This window comes from Sinocyclocheilus rhinocerous, unplaced genomic scaffold (assembly GCF_001515625.1).
Source record: "Sinocyclocheilus rhinocerous isolate Xijiao unplaced genomic scaffold, SAMN03320098_v1.1 scaffold768, whole genome shotgun sequence".
In the NCBI taxonomy this organism is placed as follows: Eukaryota; Metazoa; Chordata; class Actinopteri; order Cypriniformes; family Cyprinidae; genus Sinocyclocheilus; species Sinocyclocheilus rhinocerous.
The window spans coordinates 689032-699295 of record NW_015634483.1 but is presented as its reverse complement, the minus strand read 5'-3'; the positions used below and the strand labels follow the sequence as shown (position 1 = coordinate 699295).

At 36.1% G+C, this 10264-nt stretch overlaps 1 pseudogene; it reads right to left on the bottom strand.

The window, feature by feature from the left end:
- Positions 1-1716: 1716 nt before the first annotated feature.
- Positions 1717-10264, bottom strand: part of LOC107745667 (gamma-tubulin complex component 2-like) — a 17164-nt pseudogene continuing 8616 nt past the window's right edge.

The following is a 10264-nucleotide window of genomic DNA, read 5'->3' as shown; positions in this document are numbered from 1 at the left end:
TTAGGAGTAGTGAAGAGGACTCCTAAGTCACTAAGACCAAGCCACAAACTATCCTAAAACGGCTGTTGCTGGCAATCTGCCTCGGAACGTAAATATTTTAGAAATATTTGACGATAATGAGCTTTTATTATGTATCACCTTTGGTTTTGGAGGTTACCCCAACTCCAAATTTAACTTTGATGATATCCTTGTTTTCATTAACCAGTTGGGCAAGAAGTAACAGCTGTTCTTACGTCCAGTTTATTGTTTTGTTTTTATGTATGCATGTCTTACTATCAGTCATGATTATTCTACTCTGTTAATTAAAAGGCTGTTTATATGCATATCCGCTAATTGTTTACGAGAAGCACACATGTAAGAGACTGACAATTAACCGAACATTAGAGACATTTAGCCTGCATTTTAAAATCTTTATTTGAATGTGGCAACATAATAGTGTGCTCTACAATATTTCTATGAATAAATCGCTGACAGAGACTATCAGCCAATCACTGTGTGCATAGTTAGTAAGCACGCTGACATCATCCATAGCAACGAGGTCAACCCCGCCCCCGTTTGTCTCAGCAGCTTTGTGAATAGGTTTTAAGAGAAAACTCTTAGCTAAATACTTTAACTGCTATTTAGGAGAACTCTTAGTGGTAAGATAAAACGTTTTGTGAATACGGGCCCTGATTTTATCTCTTCAGGTCACATCATATGGCCAGTAGGTGGCGTCTTTTGTGTAAGTGAATAATTCACTTAACTAATTTGTTCAACAGTTGTTCAACAGAAATGTAATAGGTTGTTGGCAATCGGATTGGAGCAAATCCTGAAAATGGGCTTTTCAAAAGAAAAAAAAAGATTCTGAAATCAGATTCTATTTTGTAATCCAGTCTTGGTTTTGATCTGGATCAATCTTTCAGTACGTGTTGTTCAAAAACCGAACTGAACAGGATATCTGATCCAAAAAAACAGCAGGATTATCCTGATCACAGGAGAAGTGTGGATTTAAGGAACAAAAAGTAATAAAACCTTAAAATTTGTACAACAATGAAACATTTGTACTATTAAGTGTATATATAAAGAGGTGGCCAAAATTATTAGAACACTAGTATTTTCACCAGCTAAAAATGGTTTTAAGTCAGTTATTTCTATTTTTTGCTGTAGTGTGTCAATAGGAAATAATCAGTTTACATTGTGCAAACAAAAGTCTCACTGGATTATTACAATTAATAGCAAAATGAATGTTTAGAAATGTAAACTGATATTTCCTACTGACACACTACAGCAAAACAGAGAAATAACGGACTTCAAACCATTTTTTAGCTGGTGAAAATACTAGTGTTCTAATAATTTTGGCCACTTTTTTGGAGATCTTTGGATAAAGCATGTAAATACCATGAGCACATTAGTGCTCCGTCTTCTCTTGTCATTGAAAAGAAGTTTGTGAAAGTAATACAGTTGTGTTTAGAATAAGAGGCAGGGAATGAAGAATAAAGAACAGTGAACAAAGCTAAATGTTTACTTTATTATATTGGATTTTCAGTCGGGTTGAATTCATTAAATTTGTACAAGACCATTAAATACATTTCCAACAGAGAGGAGAAAATGATCAAACAAGACTTTAAGTGCTTTATGTAACAGCACCATGTAATATTACTACATATTTTTGTAAAAAAAAAGACAAATCAGCACACTGAACACTTTAAAAACAACTGATTTTTATAATGGATGATGCTATGCAGCAGTTTTCTGGCTTCTCTCAATAGCCATTCTCTCCGATCTCTCTGTGTAGAAGCCATTGAAGTCCAGCCTATAAAAAGAAATCTCATTATTCATAGCACCTCTGTTGAGCAGACTGAATTTTAATGAGGGTTGTATACGCTTTTCAAATGTAAGAGATTTCTATTGTTAATGCTCAGGCCAGGTTAAATCAGTAAGCACTGATACATGCACTGAGGGACAGTTTAATGAAAGGTTCTTTTCACAACTCGCCTGTAGATGATGTTGATCATGCTGTGTTCACAGTCATTGGTGCTGTAAATGCTGAGCTTATCCAAAAGATCCAGCAATAATGTGCTGAAGTTACTGTCAAACTTGCTGATGGTCGCCTCAAACCCAGAGTCAGACTGCAGGGCATCCACGTGCTCAGCTAGGAACTGGGAGAGATGAGAAAAGAGATGAGATAAAATATGATTATTATTTATTTTAATTGTTTGATTATAAGGATATAATTATTTGTGTTTTTTTATTATGGTGACAGTGATTACACAGCTTGTTTTTAAAGTGCCTCTTTAGTTTTGGTATTGTAAAATAATTGATTCAATGCCAATGACTCACTTTAGAGGCCAGTCTTTTTTTCTCTGCCTCTTCTGTCCGCTCAGCCGAGGCTGAAGAGCCCTCCATAGTGCCGTGCTCGAGAGTCAGGCGCTTCATCTCACTGTCTATCCTCATGCTATGAGTGAACCGCTGCAAAACAATCAAAATAAACACTCCAGTATGAGCATGACAGAACAGGAAAGCTTCATTATGAAATAATAGCAAATTTGCGCATTTCACAACACGCACAATCCCGTTAAAGTGATCCCCAGAGACAACAATAAACTATATACACTACCAGTCAAAAGTTTTTGAACAGTAAGATTTTAATGTTTTTAAAGAAGTCTCTTCTGCTCACCAAGCCTGCATTTATTTGATCCAAAATACAGCAAAAGCAGTAATATTGTGAAATATTTTTACTATTTCAAATAACCGCTTTCTGTATTTGAATATATTTTAAAATGTAATTTATTCCTGTGATCAAAGCTAAATTTTCAGCATCATTACTCCAGTCTTCAGTGTCACATGATCCTTCAGAAATCAATCTAATATGCTGATTTGCAGTTCACGAAACATTCATTATTATTATTATTATCAATATTTGAGAAACAGTTGAGTACATTTTTTCAGGATTCTTTGAAAAATCCAAAGATCTGCATTTATCTGAAATAAAAAGCTTTTGTGACATTATACACTAGTATACCATTTAAAAGCTTGGGAGTCAAATTAACAAATTAGAATGATTTCTGAAGGATCATGTGACACTGAAGACTGGAGTAATGAATGCTGAAAATGTAGCTTTACCATCGCAGGAATAAATTACATTTTAAAATAGAACATGGTTTACAGTATTACGGTTTTACTGTATTTTTGAGCAAATAAATGCATCCTAAGTGATCATAAGAGACCTCAAAACATTTTTTTAAAAATCGTACCAACCCTATAAAAAGCAGGCTTTTCTCAGTAATGTCTGTATTTTTACCTGCATGCAGTTGGTGAACATAACACAGACAGACATGAGCTTGGAGAAGATGCGGACCAGCTCAGGGTTGGTGAGCATACAGTCCTTCAGACAGTTATCCAGGAAGCTGGTGTGATGACACAGCACATCATCAATGTTGGAAGCCTAAAAAAAGACAATCAAATTAAGAACGCGCTGTGAATTAATTTAAACTCCATTTGTGCTCAGCCAGACCTATCACGATTATTACATAACAGCCTGATTACCATTATTTGAGAGAACCATAATCACTGTGCTCTTTAAATTCAAACCAATAATGGATACTGGCATACAAATAAAGAATTTTTATGGAATTATGTAAGCACTCCATATATTACATTTTATATTTGTTTAGCTTTAAAGGAAATAACATTTTAATAATGTTTAATGTAATGTAAAATAAACATGAATTAATGACAGTAGGTGTTTGTGTAATACATTTATACAGTACCAATAAATTGCAATTATTTATTTATTTATAATTAATTGGCAACCAAAGTTTCAGAATCCTGACCGTCATATACTGAAGCAATTCATTAATTAAAGTTGAATTAGGTAAATTCACTTATTGACTGGTAAAATCACTGGATACATGTACATGGAAATGTTCCGCTTCTAACAGGTTGTTAACCCAAAAAGAAACTAGATAAATCTGACTTAAAGCCGATTAAATGTATTATATAAAATGAACTGCTTGTTTTGAAGTCATGAGCCGTAATTATTAAGAATAAAGCAGATGTTTTATTTCATTGACTTACAGATTTCAGGTTGTTCTCCATGATGTGCCATGTGGGCTCCATAACCTCAAACATCATGTAGTACTGAATGTTCTGCACAAAGTTGAGCATCCGTTGTCTTAATGCAAAGGCAGCAGCAAACCTACAATATACAAGAGCTACTTAAAAGATGTTCACTTGAAGATACACAATCCGAGGTCAAAATACATATTTATTCTCACCATTTAGCAGAGTGCAGTGAATATTGCTTAGCTGCTTTATTGCTGATCCACACATTACAGAGCAGCCTCTCCACATGCTTGCAGTAGAACATGTGCCTGAAGAGCATCTGGTATCGTGTCAGGGCTTTTCTGTACAACAGAACATTGTGTTAAAGGAGTAGTTCATTTCTGATTGCGTAGCGTTTAACGACATTTGAATGACATTAACGCAGTGTGCAACATTTCCAAAAATTTAGTGCGTAACGTGCGACATTTCCGATAACGTAGTGTCTAATGTGCAACATTTCCGATTACACGGTGTGTAACGCACAACATTTCCAATGACGCAGCGTGTAATGTGCGACATTTCCAATAACGTACTGTGTAACATGCGATATTACCAAAAACAAAGTGTGTAACATGCAACATTTTCAATAATGCAATGTGTAACGTGCAATATTTCCAATGACGCCGTGTGTAATGTATGACATTTCCAATAACGTAATGTGTAACATGCGACATTTCCACATTTCCGATTACACGGTGTGTAACGCACAACATTTCCAATGACGCAGCGTGTAATGTGCGACATTTCCAATAACGTACTGTGTAACATGCGATATTACCAAAAACAAAGTGTGTAACATGCAATATTTTCAATAATGCAGTGTGTAACGTGCGACATTTCCAATAACGTAATGTGTAACATGCGACATTTCCAATAACAAAGTGTGTAACATGCAACATTTTCAATAATGCAGTGTGTAACGTGCAACATTTCCAATGACGCAGCGTGTAATGTGCGACATTTCCAATAACGTAATGTGTAACATGCGACATTTCCAATAACAAAGTGTGTAACATGCAACATTTTCAATAATGCAGTGTGTAACGTGCAACATTTCCAATGGCTTAGTGTGTAACGTGCGACAATTCTAATAGATTAGTGTGTAACATGCAACATTTCCAATAACAAAGTCTATAACGTCCGGCATTTCCAATAACGTAGTGTGTAATGTGGGACATTTCCTATAATAAAGTCTGTAACGTAAAACATTTCAAATAGCTTAGTGTGTAAAATGCGTCATTTCCAATAGCATAATGTGTAAAGTGCGACATTTCCAATAAAGTCCGTAACATGCAACATTTCCAGTAGAGCTGTGAGTAACGTGTGACATTTCCAATAGTGTAGTGTGTAAAGTGCGACATTTCCAATAACAAAGTCTGTAACGTGTGACATTTCCAGTAGAGCTGCGTGTAACGTGTGACATTTCCAGTAGAGCTGCGTGTAACGTGTGACATTTCCAGTAGAGCTGCGTGTAACGTGTGACATTTCCAGTAGAGCTGTGTGTAACGTGTGACATTTCCAGTAGAGCTGTGTGTAACGTGCAACAATTCCAATAGATTAGTGTGTAACATGCAACATTTCCAATAACGAAGTCTATAACGTACGGCATTTCCAATAACGTAGTGTGTAATGTGGGACATTTCCAATAATAAAGTCTGTAACGTAAAACATTTCCAATAGCTTAGTGTGTAACATGCGTTATTTCCAAAAGCGTAATGTGTAAAGTGCGACATTTCCAATAACAAAGTCTGTAACGTGCAACATTTCCAGTAGAGCTGTGAGTAACGTGTGACATTTCCAATAGTGTAGTGTGTAAAGTGCGACATTTCCAATAACAAACGACATATCCAATAACAAAGTCTGTAACGTGTGACATTTCCAGTAGAGCTGTGTGTAACGTGACATTTCCAATTACAAAGTGTGTAACATGCAACATTTCCTATAGCATAGCGTGTAACGAGCAACAATTCCAATAGTGTAGTGTGTAATGTGAGACATTTCCAATAACGTAATGTGCAACAATTCCAATAACGCAGTGGGTAATGTGCGACATTTCCAATAATGTAATGTCTGTAACGTAAAACATTTCCAATAGCTTAGTGTGTAACATGCGTTATTTCCAAAAGCGTAATGTGTAAAGTGCGACATTTCCAATAACAAAGTCTGTAACGTGCAACATTTCCAGTAGAGCTGTGAGTAACGTGTGACATTTCCAATAGTGTAGTGTGTAAAGTGCGACATTTCCAATAACAAACGACATATCCAATAACAAAGTCTGTAACGTGTGACATTTCCAGTAGAGCTGTGTGTAACGTGACATTTCCAATTACAAAGTGTGTAACATGCAACATTTCCTATAGCATAGCGTGTAACGAGCAACATTTCCAATAGCGTAGTGCGTAACGCGTGACATTTCCAAAAATGTAGTGCGTAATGTGAGACATTTCCAATAACGTAACGTGCAACAATTCCAATAGTGTAGTGTGTAATGTGACATTTCCAATAACGTAATATGCAACAATTCCAATAACGTAGTGTGTAATGTGTGACATTTCCAATAACGCAGTGGGTAATGTGCGACAATTCCAATGGCGTTGTGTGTAATGTGACATTTCCAATAACGTAATGTGCGACAATTCCAATAATGTAGTGTGTAATGTGTGACATTTCCAATAACGCAGTGAGTAATGTGCGACATTTTCTAATAATGTAATGTGCGACAATTCCAATAGCGTAGTGTGTAATGTGACATTTCCAATAACGTAATGTGCGACAATTCCAATAGCGTAGTGTGTAATGTGTCACATTTCCAATAACGCAGTGCGTAATGTGCGTCATTTTCAATAGCGTAGTATATAATGTGCAACATTTCCGATCACACAGTGTGTAATGAGCAACATTTCCAAATGCATGGATTCCTATTTAAATGATATCTCTTGCTGAAAATTCATCAAACAACACTAAATATAACTGCACCTTAAGTGCATGGAATACAGGGCTGGAACAACACGAATGAAGGTCAGTTAAATGACGACAAAACAATTTCTTTAAGAAGCACGGGGCCATAGTTACAATCACAAGCTGCTTGAAATAAAAGCTATACTGTCATACAGAAAAGATGTGTACCAGTTGATTATGAGAGAAAGTGGCCACTTGACGATGTAGTCGAAAGAGAAAGCCTCCAGGCCGCTAAGTGACACCTCTGTGGGCTCTGCATTAATGATGGCTTTCTCTTGCTTGGTGTCTATAGCGAGGACACGCAACAGCTGGGTGATAACGTCATGGGGCATCAGGTCAATCTGGAAGAGGATAATACTGTTAAATAATGCAATTTCAGTGTTGACCTGTTGCCTGTTTTTGCTGCACATAATTTTCCATTCCTTAAGAAGGCTCTCAACCACCTTCCAAATGATACAATCATTTAGATGGGTGACAGTAGCCATTTTCACACACAAAACGTTAAACTGCTGGATGACATTTTCATTTGGCAGTTTTCAAAAAAGTTAACTGCTGTGCTTCATGAAACATCCTTCTTATATATTTATTTACAGTAATTAAATAGCAGCCTTTGTGATTTGAGCTTTATTTCACTTAATTGTGCAGCCCTAGCTTCTTATGTCATGTCCCTTTATAACACTTCCAGAGTGGACAGACAAATTGCTTTTTGCTGGAATCTTGTCACATTACCTCTGATTAGGGCACGCTGTAAGTGCAGGATAAATGGTGTATCGGCCAGCACAACAAAGACAAAAGATACTGAGTAAAATTACCTGTCTTTAGGCAAAAGATGAAACTGAACAACAATTTGTTTTTCATTTGGATTTCTACTGCAAAAGCAATTGCTCAACATCTGAAATCTAGACTGTTATGCAGAATACACAAACATACTCTACATATTACAAAGTGCGACTGTTGAAGTAATTGGTGAGAAGACAGATGCGCATTTGACCTTCAAATCATCTTTGAAGGGGTCTGTGTTGGCAGTGCTCATTCTTAGGGCCAGCTCCAGCAGGGCCTCCAGCCGTGGAGGAATTATGTCATCAACCGGCTTCTTCAGTTCTTCCTCCGTCAGGTCCATAAAATGCACGAAAAAGTCTCCTTTATCCATTAAGAAGTAATGTTTGATTGACCTGTTCCACAAAATGTAAGAAATGAGGTGATATTGAGATATTCAGTTCACAATTGCTGAAAATACCAAATAATCTTTAAGATTATACTTTGGCTTTGGAAACAGATGACACTGTGATGCAGCTACACCAGAAGATGTGTGGTTTATGCATGCTGATCAATGTTTATGTGAATAATTGCCTAAATTAAAACAAATAGTTCACCCAAAACTGAAAATTTGCTAAAACCGGCTTCTTCAGTTCTTCCTCCGTTAGGTCCATAAAATGCACGAAAAAGTCTCCTTTATCCATTAAGAAGTAATGTTTGATTGACCTGTTCCACAAAATGTAAGAAATGAGGTGATATTGAGATATTCAGTTCACAATTGCTGAAAATACCAAATAATCTTTAAGATTATACTTTGGCTTTGGAAACAGATGACACTGTGATGCAGCTACACCAGAAGATGTGTGGTTTATGCATGTTGATCAATGTTTATGTGAATAATTGCCTAAATTAAAAAAAAAGAGTTCACCCAAAACTGAAAATTTGCTAAAAATTACTCAACCTAAGATGTAGATGAGTTTGTTTCTTCATCCGAACAGATTTGGAGAAATTTATATTTACATTTATTTATTTGGCAGATGCTTTTATCCAAAGCGACATACAATTTAGCATTTCATCCTCTGCAGTGAATGAATGATGTCAGAATAAGAGTCCAAACTCTTATAAAACATCACAGTAATCCACAATTAATTAATGTCTTGTGAAGTGAAAATCTGCATGTTTGTAATAAATCCCTTATTAAGGCGTTTTAACTTTAATTACTTGCTTCTGGCCAAAATACAAGTTCATAATCCATACGCTTCCCTACAGTGAAAAAGTCGACTTTATTTAGACATATTTATTAACTGTTTTGGATCATTTTCAACAGTGCTCGATCGGTGCGTGTTTCAGATGAGATGACTGGAGAAATCAATATTATGAATAGAAACCTTTTAGCCAGTAACAAGTTTGAAGTTAGAAACATGTTAGGATCTCAACTTAACATATCTTAACTATACTGGGTGAACCTGTTCATCATATAAGGCAATCGTGTCTCTTCAGAAGATTTGGATTAACTCATTCAATTCATATGGACTATGTTTACCATGTCTTTATGATCCTTTTAAATTGTCAAAGTTTGGTTACATGGACTTTATATGTTTTGAACATAAATGAAAGTCTTGTATTTGGAATGACATGAGGGTGAGAAAATGATGCCAGAAGTTAAAATAAATAAACACCCATGGTCTGCTGCAGTACTAACAAAAAATCATGATCCTAACCTTTATCTCCAGATGGAAATCTCAAGTTGGCCAGACAGTGATTAATCTTTTCTGAATTATTAAATTATTGGTGTCTGAAACATTGTGAGTTTTCAAACGCTTAGTTTAAATATGTGCTACAAATGAAGAGTGCTCATAAACGGCTGTTGAGAAAAAAGTATTCCGTACATCAAACCAAACAAGCGGACTGGCAATCAGTATGAATTACTGACTAAATTGGTCAGTTGACTCACTTCCCACACCATTGGCTCAGATTACTTACTCACATACCTGACAGCAGATTATAATGTCAGATTTTCAGTGAGTCCAGAATGGTTACCATGTTATGTGTACTTATTGAAAGCAAATAAATTTGTATTATGTGGTACACACTACGCCACAGGTGTCAAACTCAGTTCCTGGAGGGCCACAGCCCTGCAGAGTTTAGCTTCAACCCTAATTAAACACAGCTAATTAGGGATGCACCGAAATGAAAATTCTTGGCCGAAGCCGAACAAAATGAATTACTGGGCCAAAGGCCAAATACCGAACACGGTTTTTTGCATTTTGCCCCCCATGTAGACCTATTTTGCCTTTTTTCCCCCACTATTGCACAAATTAAATAGCCAGAAAATTTTTTTTTATGTAAAGTCGGCCACACCGACATTACATTTACAAAGCTTTTCCACTTATTTCTTAGTCGAGCACCCAGTTGAGATCGATGTGCGTGCTTTTGTCTGCTCTTTATAAATTAAATAGCCAAAAAT